Raw genomic sequence first — 14,509 nt, 5'->3', positions numbered from 1 at the left:
TTTTATATTGTTGTAAACCGCTGTGATACGTTTCCATGACACAGCAGTATATAAATATTTTTATCCCCCCCCCCCAAAAAAAGGCAGCCTCGCCCAGCTGCCCCAGAAGTGATCCTGCCAGCTGGCTGAGACCTCAGAAGATCAAGAGATCCTTTCTGCTTGCGGCAAAGCTTATGAAAAGCAGGTGGAACGATCAAACAGGACTGGACTGGCAAACAGAACTGCGGTGAAATAGCACCAACATTTAAATTTGATTGTGTTTGAATCCAGAGTTTCCAGAATTTTAATTCTGAGAAACTCTTTGGGCACTGGGAAGTTGAATTTGTTGGTTAGCGTTTGGCTGGTAACAACTGAAACACGTTAATCCTTGTTTCAAATTTCCACTTTACCATGTGAGAGGCAGTGTGGTGTAGTGGTTAGAGTGTCAGACAAGGACCCAGGAGACCAGGGTTCAAATCACCACTTGACTGTGAAGCTCACTGGGTGTGTACCTGGGGGCTAGCTGTTACCTAACTTACCTCACAGGTATGTCATGAGGATAGGTAAAGGTAAAGGGACCACTGCCCATTAGGTCCAGTTGTGGCTGACTCTGGGGTTGCTGCGCTCATCTCGCTTTACTGGCCGAGGGAGCCAGCGTACAGCTTCCGGGTCATGTGGCCGGCATGACTAAGCCGCTTCTGGTGAACCAGAGCAGCGCACGGAAACGCCGTTTACCTTCCCGCCGGAGTGGTACCTATTTATCTACTTTGATGTGCTTGCAAACTGCTAGGTTGGCAGGAGCAGGGACCGAGCAATGGGAGCTCACCCCATTGCGGGGATTCGAACCGCCGACCTTCTGATCAGCAAGTCCTAGGCTCTGTGGTTTAACCCACAGCACCACCCGCGTCCCTTAGTGGGAGTTGCAGTAAAAGAATGAAACACCCATAGCTGGGAATGTTTACAAAGCCACCTTAGGGAAAGCAGAACTCTTTGCTGCAAAATCAGACCGGGAGAACTTGCAGAAGAACTTCCCCTTCAATCTGGCTTTATCTCGGCCCTCGACCTGCTGCACTCCAGTTTGCGTCAATGCGCCGGCTTGGGTGAAGTGGGCCCTTATCGCTGAGCCTCTGCTGACATTTAGAGGACGCAGATGGGCAATCCATTTTCCTGGGCAGGCTCATTTCCCCCATTTCCCTAATAATTAGACGCGTAAAGCTGTGCTGGCCTGGCAAAAGCCGTTGCCAGCTGGGCTCTCGTTCCTCTTTGAAAGGGGCATGGCAGAAATGGCCCAGTTAAGGGCATTTCTGCTGACACAGCGTCTGTCTGTGTGCAGTGGCAAACCCTGGACTGGTTTCAAAACAGAAAAATCCCAAAGGAGAGTTTGGGTCCCTCTTTTCTTTTCTTTTTTAAACACTCTCCTAATTTAGGGGTTCAAGAGTTGGGACTTCCTTTGAAATCCAAGGCTGCTGTCAGAGGGTCCCAGGGAATGGAGTCTGAGGGCCTTGCTGATGTTAAGCAGGATGGGGGGCTAAAGGTAAAGGGACCCCTGACCATTAGGTCCAGTCGTGACCAACTCTGGGTTTGCGGCGCTCATCTCTCTTTATTAGCCGAGAGAGCTGGCGTACAGCTTCTGGGTCATGTGGCCAGCAGGACTAAGCCGCTTCTGGAGAACCAGAGCAGCGCACGGAAACGCCGTTTACCTTCCCGCCGGAGTGGTACCTATTTATCTACTTGTACTTCATGCTTTTGAACTGCTAGGTTGGCAGGAGCAGGGACCGAGCAACGGGAGCTCACCCCGTCACGGGGATTCGAACTGCCAACCTTCTGATTGGCAAGTCCTAGGCTCTGTGGTTTAACCCACAGCGCCACCCGCGTCCCTAAGGTTGGGAGGCTAGTTGGAGGGAAATTCTTGGGAACCCCCCCCAGAGGCTACCTCTGGTTCCATGATGGCAAAGAAACAGGGTTTGAGCGAGGCCCCCCAGAAGGAAGGCAACATCTGGGCTTTCTGCATTTCATGGGGTTGGGCTGGATGACCCTTGAGGTTCCCTTCCAGCTCTGCAGTTCTAGGATTAGCTTAGAAAGAAAGGTAGTAAAGGGATAGGGGAGCATATACAGTCATGTACAGTGTGGAGAAAGTGGATAGAGAGAAGTTCCCCTCCCTTTCTTCTCATAACCAGAAGCTGAAATTCTTCAATGAAACTAATTGCTGGGAGATTCATAGTTTGACCTCACGCTGTGTGAATTAAAACCTTCTGCCCGGGACCTTCCGACATTCTGCTTCATTGCATGCCCATGAGTTCTAGCCTTATATTAACACATATTAATGCCATTAATAAGATCCTGCTTTCTTCTGAAAGCATCCAGAACCGCTACAGCCAGGCTTAATTTATCAGGTGCCTCAAGAAAGCATCAAAGCAAACTGTTCTGGTGAGTTTTCCCTCTCCTAGAAAACCTCGGCGAATCCTCGCTTCTGGTGATACTAATATAAAGGTAAAGGGACACCTGACCATTAGGTCCAGTCGTGGCCGACTCCAGGGTTGCGGCGCTCATCTCGCTTTACTGGCAGAGGGAGCCGGCGTACAGCTTCCGGGTCATGTGGCCAGCAGGACTAAGCCGCTTCTGGCAAACCAGAGCAGCGCACGGAAACGCCGTTTACCTTCCCACTGGAGAGGTACCTATTTATCTACTTGCACATTGAGGTGCTTTTGAACTGCTAGGTTGGCAGGAGCTGGGACTGAGCAATGGGAGCTCACCCCGTCGCACGGATTCAAACCGCCGACCTTCCGATTGGCAAGCTCTAGGCTCTGCGGTTTAACCCACAGCGCCACCCGCGTCCCTAATATAGCACATTTCAAATGCATCCTCTCAGTCACCTTTGCAACAACCCTGCAAAGTAGATTGCTGCTGTCCTCTTGCACGCAGGGGTGAGTGTGCCGAGGCTGAGGTTCTTCTCTAAATTTGAGCCAGTGGAGGAGAGATCGGAGGTGGCATCTCTCAGCCCACAATGGTTGTCTCAGCTGCTGCCATGCCACCACTCAGGCCCAGGAGCCCTGACATTTGCCAGGTGCCTTCCTGCCATGCATTCATCTTTGGAACAGTCCGCTCCCTCCTTGCATTTCCCTCCCAGCCTGAAAGGTTTTTAATCTAAAGGAAAGGTGCCGTCTGAAGTTAAGCCTCTTGCACACGCATGAATTGCGCTCCGTCGCAACAAAGGGTTTGACATTTTGGAGCAATGCAAGCAGGAGATCTGGCAAGGGGGTTATCTAAGCCTTGTCTCTGCAAGGATGCGCGCACACACACCCAGCCGCCTCTTGCAGGCTAGAGTGCACCAAAGGGCCAGCCTGACCCAGCCTGGCCCTCGGGGTGGTTGCACAGGGCTGCCGGTGCCCACCCTGCCAAGCACGGCAGCCAATGCCCAGCCGCCGCAGTGGTGGGGAGCCAGCCCCGCCGGGCTGCGATTGGCTGCGAGGTGGCATGGAGACAAGAGCGGCCTGCCTGTCACCCTCCCCTCTCCCTCCCCACCCAAATCCTTGCCGAGGGTGACTTTCAGCCTCCATGCTCACTCCCCATTGGCTTCCGGCCGCAGCCAATCCCCGTCCCCCAACCAGCTGGGCATTAACCCTTGCGCGCCAGCGCGGTGTTGCAGGCAGATGCGCCTTTGCGCATGGATAGACCACAGGTTGCCAAGCTCGGCGGGGAAGGAGGGCGGCGGGGGGGGGGGGACGACGACGACGGTTCTGGCAGACAAAGCAGCTTGCAAACGGCTCTCCTCTAATGTTGTTGTTGTTGTTGTTGTTTAGTCGTTTAGTAGAGTCCGACTTCGTGATCCCCTGGACCAGAGCACGCCAGGCTCTCCTGTCTTCCACTGCCTCCCGCAGTTTGGTCAAACTCATGTTCGTAGCTTCTATGACAGTGTCCCTCCATCTCGTCCTCTGCCGTCCCCTTCTCCTTGGGCCCTCCATCTTTCCCAACATCAGGGTCTTTTCCAGGGAGTCTTCTCTTCTCATGAGGTGGCCAAAGTCTTGGAGCCTCAGCTTCAGGATCTGTCCTTCCAGGGAGCACTCAGGGCTGATTTCCTTCAGAATGGAGAGGTTTGATCTTCTTGCAGCCCGTGGGACTCTCAAGAGTCTCCTCCAGCACCATAATTCAAAAGCATCCATTCTTCGGCGACCAGCCTTCTTTATGGTCCAGCTCTCACTTCCATACATCACTACTGGGAAAACCAGAGCTTTTACTATACGGACCTTTGTTGGCAAGGTGATGTCTCTACTTTTTAAAATGCTATCTAGGTTTGCCATCGCTTTCCTCCCAAGGAGCAGGCGTCTTTTAATTTCGTGGCTGCTGTCACCATCTGCAGTGATCATGGAGCCCAAGAAAGTAAAATCTCTCACTGCCTCCATTTCTTCCCCTTCTATTTGCCAGGAGGTGATGGGACCAGTGGCCATGATCTTGGTTTTTTTGATGTTGAGCTTCAGACCATATTTTGCGCTCTCCTCCTCTAATAGCACCATCTGATAGGGTGAGGCTTTTCTCACTGGCCCTCCTGGCCTATTCCACTGGTAATATCTGGGGCACCGATATAATTATGGAGAGGAGGATGAGGAAATGGACTGGGTGGGTGGTGAACTGTAGAAGTGCCACCAGCTCTTTTGCTCCACGGAGATGACCCTGAAGAAAAAGTCTTCTTGGAAACCAAGGGAAGGAGGGAAGAAGCAGGACTCAGGTGCCATCTGGTGTTCAGCCAGAAAAATCACAACATTAGGATTTGGCATCTCCACTGAAGGAACTTCATAAGAACATAACATCAGAATATCGGAAGAGCCTGCAGGATGAGGCCAAGTGCCCATCTAGTTCTTGCAGGAGCCAATCAGGTTGTTTAGTCATTTAGTCGTGTCTGCCTCTTCGTGACCCCCTGGACCAGGGCACGCCAGGCACTCCTGTCTTCCACTGCCTCCCGCAGTTGGGTCAAACTCATGCTGGTAGCTTCGAGAACACTGTCTAACCATCTCATCCTCTGTCGTCCCCTTCTCCTTGGGCCCTCCATCTTTCCCAGCATCAGGGTCTTTTCCAGGGAGTCTTCTCTTCTCATGAGGTGGCCAAAGTATTGGAGCCTCAGCTTCAGGATCTGTCCTTCCAGTAAGCACTCAGGGCTGATTTCCTTTAGAATGGATAGGTCTGATCTTCTTGCAGTCCCCTAATTGAAAACCAGCAAGCAGGATCCGGGCACAAGAGCCATCTCGGCTCCTGTGGCTTCCAGCAACTGGTGTTCAGAGCAGAGGGCTAGGCGCCATTGGTAGTCTCCTCCTCCTCCATGAATCTGTTTAATCCTCTTTTAAAGCCATCCACGTTGGTGGGAGAGCGAATTCAAGTGCGAAGATGGCACTTCTGGGCACCACAGTGTAAAAAGGACATGGACAAGCAGGAAGGTGTGCTGAGGAGGGCGACCAAGATGATAGAGAGTCTGGGGGAACCAAGCCTGATGAGGAGCTGTTGAAGGAGTTGGAGACAAGGACAAAACAAAACAAAGTCCACTGGAGAAGAGGAGACGGAGAGGAGATAGGATAGCCATTTTCAAATGCATAAAGGGGTTGTCAGGTGGCAGATGGAGGAAGCTTGTTTTCTGATGCTCCAGAGGGGAGGACTCTAACTAATGGGTTAAAATTGCAAGAAAGGAAATTCTAAGTAGACCTTAGGAATAACATTGTATTTTAATATTTTGTTGGAAGCCGCCCAGAGTGGCTGGGGAAACCCAGCCAGATGGGCAGGGTAGAAATAATAACTTCTTCTTCTTCTTCTTCTTCTTCTTCTTCTTCTTCTTCTTATTATTACAGTCATGCTTCGGGTTACAGACACTTCAAGTTGCATTTGTTCGAGTTACAGACCCACCGAAACCCGGAAGTACCAGAACAGGTTACTTCTGGGTTTCGGCAGTTGCGCATGCGCAGAAGCACTAAATTGTGCTTTGCGCATGCGTGGAAGCGCCGAATCGCAACCTGTGTGTGTGCAGATGCGCCACTGCAGATTGCGAACGTGCATCCCACATGGATCACGTTTGCAACCCGAGCGTCCACTGTATTGTAAAAGCTGTTTGACAGTGGAGGTGACTACCTCAAAGATGGTGGCCTCGCCCACATTGGAGGTTTTTAAGCAGAGATTGGATGGCCATCCCTCAAGGATTCCTTAGCTGGGATTCCTGCATTGCAGGGGGTTGGACTGGATGACCTTTGGGGGTACCTCCATTTCCACAGTTCTATGACTCTGTGACTGTACGCGCAGGCAGAACATCAAAAGCTGCCATTATGCCAGCTCAGACTACCTAGCTAAGAGCTGTGTGTATGCCTAATGTTTTGGAATACAATTCCCATCAGCCCCGGCGAGAAGAGCCGCATGGTGCTAGGGCTGATGGGGATTGTAGTCCAAAACATCTGGAGGACATCCAGTTTGGGAAAAGGCAGGCCTGCAGGGACCTCCAGCAGTTCTGTGGGTTCTTAGAGCACGGTCTTTTTCAGTCTTGAGGGATTTAAGATGAAATCTTTTGTGCTTCACTGCTAAACTTGACCATAACCACACACACAAACAAACACACATGAACCAGAATTGAAGCTTGCAGGAAGAATATTACAGAGGGATTTTTTTTGAATATGACTCTGGACTGGAGGCAGTGTGGCACAGTGGTTAGAGTGTGGGACTAGGACCTGGAGACCAGGGTTCGAATTCCCACCCATAAGCCTTGAAGCTGACCTTGGGCCAGTCCCTGCCTCTCAGCCCAACCTACCTCACAGGGTTGTTGTGGCGAGACCTTGTACTCTTTGGAGAAAAAGGCCACAAATGCAACAAATAACAATAAAGCATCTAGAGGGCACCCAGTTGTGGAAGGCTGCTGAGCAGCAAGGCATCCCTCAGGGCCGACCACGTGTGCCTCTCTCACTGGGCCTTTGTCTGGGCTTGGCCAGCGGCCAGCCAGACTCCTCTCTCCGCACGTGGCCAGCGACATATGAAGTCTCCACGGATGGTTCCCGTCTTGAAATTGGACTCCTGGAGACAATAATGGAGCTGGGGAAGGACTGAGGGTTCCTCGGATAGGAGCTTGGGGAGGCAACACAGGCCAATTGTCTCTTTCTGGCTGGTTTTCATCAGCAACAAAACAAAGGCCGCTGGAGAAGCCTTTCTGAGTTGCAGCAACAGCCTGCGCAGCTGAATCTCAGGGCTCTTACAGTGGCATAAGAAGAGCCAGAGGAGGCCCATCTCCTGTTCTCATCGTGGACCAAATGCCCCTAAGAACCCAGGAATCCATGAAGATGATGGACTTTTCGGAGCTAGCCGACCTGACTGGAAGAGTCCGCGACCCGAAGGAGGAGGACTACCAGAAGGAATGGATGAAATTTAAAGACTATTTAGTTAAATAGGCTTTGTTGTTGTTTAGTTGTTTAGTCGTGTCTGACTCTTCGTGACCCCCTGGACCAGAGCACGCCAGGCACTCCTGTCTTCCACTGCCTCCCGCAGTTTGGTCAAACTCATGCTGGTAGCTTCGAGAACACTGTCCAACCATCTCGTCCTCTGTCGTCCCCTTCTCCTTGTGCCCTCCATCTTTCCCAGCATCAGGGTCTTTTCCAGGGAGTCTTCTCTTCTCATGAGGTGGCCAAAGTCTTGGAGCCTCAGCTTCAGGATCTGTCCTTCCAGGGAGCACTCAGGGCTGATTTCCTTCAGAATGGATCGGTTTGATCTTCTTGCAGTCCATGGGACTCTCAAGATTCTCCTCCAGCACCAGAATTCAAAAGCATCCATTCTTTGGCGATCAGCCTTCTTTATGGTCCAGCTCTCACTTCCATACATCACTACTGGGAAAACCATAGCTTTAACTATACGGACCTTTGTTGGTAAGGTGATGTCTCTGCTTTTTAAGATGCTGTCTAGGTTTGCCATTGCTTTCCTCCCTAGAAGCAGGCGTCTTTTAATTTCGTGGCTGCTGTCACCACCTGCAGTGATCATGGAGTTAAATATGCTAAGATAACTTAATTGGAAAAACCTGCAAATACCAGGTAGGCTTAGGATTTAAATATGTGGTGTTAGAGAACAATATGTTTAAGGTTAAAATGAAAAGAAAGAAAGATGTTAAGTGATTAAGTTAACTTTTATGAGAAATTTGGTTTCGGAAAACTGTTACGACGATATACACCGAAACTCAGCCAGGGGGATGCGAGGAAGTCACTTAACAATGTTACTAAGGTTGGAGTAAGTACAGCTAAGATTTATGTTTGTTTGTTTAAAATTCTGGAAAATCAATAAAAAAATTTGAAGGGGGAAAAAAGAACCCTGGAATCCAGATAGACTGCTCTGGGCCTGGAGGTTCCATGAGAATGAAAGAAAAAGCCTGGCTGCTGGATCAGACCAGTGGCCCATCGGGTCCAGGCTCCTGCTCTCGCTGTGGCCAACCAGATGCCCCAGTGGAAAACCAGAAGCAGGATTAGAACACAAGACCAACACTCTCCCCTCCTGTGCGGTTTCCAGAAACTGGGATTCAGAAGCATGGCTGACCGTGGAGGCAGAGCAAAGCCATCCTGGCTAGGGGCCAACGGTCCAGGGCTGCATTATTTGTTTATTTTATTTGCATCCTATTTTTTTCTCCAAGGAGCTCACAGAGGCTGTTAGGATATTTCCGTTCCACCTTAATAGGGAGCAGGCTTTGTGAGTCACAGAGTCTGCGTATTTCCTGTTCACAGGATGTTTCTGTTGTGTCTTTGCTTTCGCTTCTCTCTCTCTGTGTCTGAGAAACTGAAGCAGGCAGTCATGTTTTCTTTGTTCTGATCAACGCTGAATAAACTTGTAAATAATGCTCTCCTGGGTGCATCTTCAGCTGTGTGCATTATCTGCTGATAAGAGTGTGCATCAGCTCTGGAATGTGGCAAGCTATTTCTGGAGCTCGTGTCGCTAATTGCTGATACTGCGTGTCTACGGGAGATCGATGGACGTCCGGAGACGATGTGGAGTCATGATGGACTTTGTCTCCCTGGCAGTATCCCAACAGTGGCCTGCACGGTCCTCCTCTTCCTCATTTAATCCCCACAACGATCCTGCAAGGTAGGTCACTCTGAGAGAGGCAGTGACTGGAGCCCCAAGGTCGCCCAGGGAGCTTCATGGCCAATGAGTGGGAGAAAATAATAATAATAATAATAATAATAATAATAATAATAATAATAATAATTTATACCCTGCCCATCTGGCTGGGCTTCCCCAGCCACTCTGGGCGGCTTCCAACAAAATATTAAAATGCAGTAGTCCATCAAACACTAAAAGCTTCCCTAAACAGGGCTGCCTTCAGATGTCTTCTAAAAGTCTGGCAGTTGTTGTTCTCTTTGACATCTGATGGGAGGGCGTTCCACAGGGTGGGTGCCACCACCAAGAAGGCCCTCTGCCTGGTTCCCTGTAACTTGGCTTCTCGCAATGAGGGAACCGCCAGAAGCGCCTCGGCGCTGGACCTCAGTGTCTGAGTAGAATGGGAATCCGAACCCTGCTGCTTCCCAGGTCTGAGTTCCATCACTCTAGCCAAGAGCTTTCCAAACTTTTCCTGTTGGTGACGCCCCTTTTAGACACGCCTCATTTCACGACACAGTAATTCAGTTTTACTAGCAAACCGGAGCTTAAACTAACCCCTTCCCATCCCTGGGAGGAGCATTTGCACGACGCACCTGCACACTGCAAGGCGGCACACCAACGTGTCGCGACGCACGGTTTGGAAAGCTCTGGTCTAACCACTGCACCACACTGTCTCTCTTCAAATGTATGGGCCGGCTGTGACCTTACCGGTTAGACTCGTTTTAACTGAATGTTAATATCTAAGCACTCGAGAGATGGACAGCGTCCTGTCATCTGGACAGGCATGGTATTGTATCTCCTGACTTTTCTTTCTTGTGACCAATGACAAACTGATCCATGCTGTTCCGGCCTGCCCCACACCATACAGCCCCCACCCCATGCCCAGACATAGCCACACTCAGTTTGCATTGCTTCCACACCAACTGGTGCCCTTGCACAATATTATGGTTTTGTTTTGTTTTCAGGTGAAACATGGGAGTTTAGCTACCTTTCTGGACTTGCGGAGAGTGCTCATACAAGATGATCAGAATATGTCATGTTTTCTTTTCTTCTCTCTCTCTCCCCTTTTCTTTTCTTTTCTTTCTTTCTTTCTTTCTTTTTTTTCTTGGTGTTGATATTGACATTTATTGGATGCGAAAGGAAAGTCCAATGCTGTAAAGAAAAATATTGCATAGGAACCTGGAATGTAAGAACCATGAACCTTGGTAAGTTGGATGTGGTCAAAAACGAGATGGCAAAAATAACACAAGCAGAAGGGGACGACAGAGGACGAGATGGTGGGACAGTGTTCTCGAAGCTACCAGCATGAGTTTGACCAAACTGCGGGAGGCAGTGGAAGACAGAAGTGCCTGGCGTGCTCTGGTCCAGGGGGTCACGAAGAGGCGGACACGACTAAACGACTAAACAACAACAACAAAATTGACATTGACCTTACTGGTTCATTTGTTCTGCTGCTGCTATTATGTTATTTAAACGGCACCCACTTTCTGCATAAATATATTCATTTCCTTTTGTTCTTTTTTTCCAAAAGGAGTGTCCACAGGGTGGCAGGAGAGAGCTAGACTTGGCTTAGATGAGCTTACATGTCCGGGGCAGGGAGTCTGCCCAGACACACTCAAGTAGCAACTGAAGCACGAGATTCCAAGGGCAGGATTGCCTGCCCACAAACAAGGCTGGGATGGAAAATTCCAAAGGGTAAACCAATTCTAGCCCGCTGGTTCCCGTGAGCTGGTCAGTTATCCCGCTTGCCTGAGCCTCATTGGCATGAACAAGAGGTGCAAAAGAGCCTTAGGTTTCTGAGCACAATTCAAAGTGTTGGTGCTGACCTTTAAAGCCCTAAATGGCCTCAGTCCAGGATACCTGAAGGAGCGTCTCCACCCCCATCGTTCTGGCCAGACACGGAGGTCCAGCTCTGAGGGCCTTCTGGTGGTTCCCTCGCTGCGAGAAGCCAAGTTACAGGGAACCAGGCAGAGGGCCTTCTCGGTGGTGGCCCCCGCCCTGTGGAACGCCTTCCCATCAGATGTCAAACAACAACTACCTGACATTTAGAAGACATCTAAAGGCAGCCCTGCTCAGGGAAGTTTTTAATGTGTGACATTTTAATGTATTTTTAATCTTTGTTGGAAGCCGCCCAGAGTGGCTGAGGAAACCCAGCCGGATGGGCGGGGTATAAATAAATTATTATTATTATTATTATTATTATTAGGGGGCTCACTGGATGCCTCGCATGCAGGACCTCACACACAGGATCCAAGCACAAGAACGTTCTCCCCTCCTGTGGCCTCCAGCTACTGGGATTCAGAAGCATCGCTGCCACACAGCCATCCTGGCTAGCGCCCCTCAAGAGCCCTCTCCTCCTCCTTGAATTTGCCTAATCTTCTTCTAATGCCATCCAAGCTGGTGGCCATCGCTGCTTCCTGTGGCAGGGAGTTCCATAGTTTAACTGCATAAAGAATTACTTCCGTTTACGTGTCCCAAATCTTCCAGGGTTCAGCTTCACTGGATGTCCAGTTTTGGGGACGGACGGACATTCCTCTCTCCACTTTCTCCATGCCAGACATCATTTTATGAACTTCTCTAATATCTCCACTTGACTGCCTTTTCTCTAAAAATTACAGACCCACGGCCGCTTGCTACCTTCAGCCACCTGTCCTGGCCTCATGGTAGGCAAAGGCACTGCTAGGCACTTCAAATACTCAAGCAGAAAGGGGGCGGCCGGTGCACAAGGTCCAGGAGGCAGATTTGCACCCCAAAAATATGCTAAATTATACATACAGTTCAACTGCTGGCTGTTCCCATCCTGCAGGAAATTGACTGTGTAGGCCCTACCTTTAGTTTCGTGACTGTAAGTTGTTTTTAGCTCTTTTTAGCATTGTGTCTTAATGCTGTAAGTCGCCCGAGGGTGAAAGGCAGTTAAATAATAAAAAAAAATAATAATATATGTGCAAATGCTGGCAGTGCTCTCAAAACAAAACAAAACAAAAACCAGGGTTCTGAAAGACTTGAGCCCCACCGGGACATCTCAGCGCTTGTTTTAGATTCTGGCTGCTGTTTCGTTAACGTTGTTAAAACTGATTTATAGATCATAAATGCTGTATGGATTTGTTAATCATATAATAGGACTTTTGCTTTAATTGTGACGCTTAGCTTAATTTTTTTTAGCTGTTGCTTTAACAGTGTTTTATAGATTGCAGTTGTTTTGCTGACGATTTGTCGATTATTCTATATGACTTGTGCTGTGTTTGTGGTATTCTGTCGTGTTCTTATTATTTATCGTTGGCAAGCTGCTTTGGGAATTCTTTGAATGAAAAGCAATATTAATAACCACCCCAAAAAAACCTGTACTTGTGGTGGGGAGCTGGCGGGCTGTGCCCACTGGTTTGCAAGGCGGAAGGAAAGGGCACTCTGCCCATGGTCAGGAGACCCTTTATTGTGACTTTGCACGCATCAGTTATTAGCCTTGTTGCTGGGGGGAAACACATCACGGACATTCTCCCTCGCCCTGATCCCAAGGTTTTCCTGCCCCTCTCCAAAAAAGGAAAGGAAAAGGAAAATACGTCCCGCGCTGTGGTCGCAGCTCCTTGACCCAAGCAGCGCTAAGTGCGCCAGAAGGGTCGGTTTCCCTGATTATATAAAGCAGCAGTTTTAACTACCAAGGCTACTGGGAGGGAAATCCTCTCCAAAAAACAACGACGACAAAGAATCCAGCCCCAAGCTTCCTTCGCCTCAGAGGTCCCCACCTCCACTTTCCTCCTTCAGAGCAGCCGAGGAATCGCCCAGAGCTGGAAGACGAGGAGTCGAGCGCGCAGAGGATGGACTGAGCACCCGGGATTGCCCCAAAGGACGCACGAATCAGGTAGGGTCCTATTCGTGCGCCCGCGTCCCCTGCCCCCTGCAGTTTCCTGGAGGTGCAGGTTTCACTGCTGCTAAATGGTATTCTTTGCTCTTTTGATCTCCATCTGTTCCCACCAGCCAGGGCGCAGCAGCCCCCTGTTCCCCCCACATTTTCCCACGGTCCTTTTTCACGTCTGCTTTTGCCGGCTGGGGATGCTTCGTGGGAAACGCTGTTCGCATCAGTTGCTAGAGTCGCCCTTCTTCAGGATCGAGGCCCTCCCCAGGATACTGTCTGGGTGGGTAAGGGGAGGGTGTATCAAGTCTCCCCCGAGCGCATGTGGCTAAATGCACACGCGCATGAACGCTAAGGCGCCGCGCAGAGTCTTAGTTTTACGCGCGCGCACTGCAAAATGCCAAGGTATATTTTTGCAAAGTTTTGTGAGGAATTATGTTTCGGGGGAGGCTGTAGCACAGAGTCTCCCGGTGTTAATGACCGATTGCATTTATATCCCGCATTTTTCTCCCGGCGACTCAAGGGGCCTCACGTGATTCTTTCCCCTCATTTAATCCACGCAACAACCCTGTGAGGTTGTTGTTAGTCGTGTCCGACTCTTTGTGACCCCCTGGACCAGAGCACGGCAGGCACTCCTGTCTTCCACTGCCTCCCGCAGTTGGGTCAAACTCATGCTGGTAGCTTCGAGAACACTGTCCCACCATCTCGTCCTCTGTCGTCCGCTTCTCCTTGTGCCCTCCATCTTTCCCAACATCAGGGTCTTTTCCAGGGAGTCTTCTCTTCTCCTGAGGTGCCCAAAGTCTTGGAGCCTCAGCTTCACGATCTGTCCTTCCAGTGAGCACTCAGGGCTGATTTCCTTCAGAATGGAGAGGTTGGATCTTCTTGCAGTCCATGGGACTCTCAAGAGTCTCCTCCAGCACCAGAATTCAAAAGCATCCATTCTTCGGCGATCAGCCTTCTTGATGGTCCAGCTCTCACTATTGGGAAAACCATAGCTTTAACTATACGGACCTTTGTTGGCAAGGTAGGTTAGGCTGAAAGAGGCCGAGTGGGGGGATTTGAACTCTAGTCTCCCAGTTCCTAGCCTGACGCTCCAACCACTACACCACACTGCCTTCAATGTGGGGACCCCTCAGGCGGTAACCCCTCATATGAAAATTATTCTGGAATGACAGGCATGGCCCTATTTCCATTTGCTCAGAGTTGCAAGTTATGCTTTATTTTCCCTGAAAGTATCCCTCCTTTCAACCCCTGGCAAAATCTGATTCTATCAAGGGCTGTCTTCTCTCTCTCTCTTTTTAAATAAAATTTTATTAGTTTTTTTAACATATCATTTTCAACAGTAATTAAACATACTTTTACATCTTATTCAAATTTTGGACATCAATCCTGTCTGGAAATTTTCCAGTCTAATCTCTCAGTATGCATTTCTTATTTTCCCTATTACATTTCAAACTCATAACCAATATCTCTATCTTTTCCTACTTTGTAACACTTCATATATCTCTCCTTACAAAACTTCTTGTAGTAGCGTAATTTGTTGATTACAGTTGCTTTTCAAATAGTTTATATACTTCTTCCAATCTTCTG

General features: G+C 49.5%; 1 protein-coding gene across 1 annotated transcript in view; it reads left to right on the top strand.

The window, feature by feature from the left end:
* The first annotated feature begins 12,626 nt into the window (after positions 1-12,626).
* EXOC3L2 (exocyst complex component 3 like 2) overlaps positions 12,627-14,509 on the top strand; it is a 49,660-nt gene continuing 47,777 nt past the window's right edge. The window contains exon 1 of the mRNA XM_083455005.1: positions 12,627-12,928. The gene's annotated coding sequence lies outside the window, so the exon portion shown is untranslated. The remainder of the gene's footprint in view (positions 12,929-14,509) is intronic.

This window comes from Podarcis tiliguerta (assembly GCF_965153285.1).
Source record: "Podarcis tiliguerta genome assembly, chromosome: 8".
Lineage (NCBI taxonomy): Eukaryota > Metazoa > Chordata > Lepidosauria > Squamata > Lacertidae > Podarcis > Podarcis tiliguerta.
The sequence above is the reverse complement of the archived record's forward strand: the minus strand, read 5'-3'. Positions and strand labels throughout refer to the sequence as shown.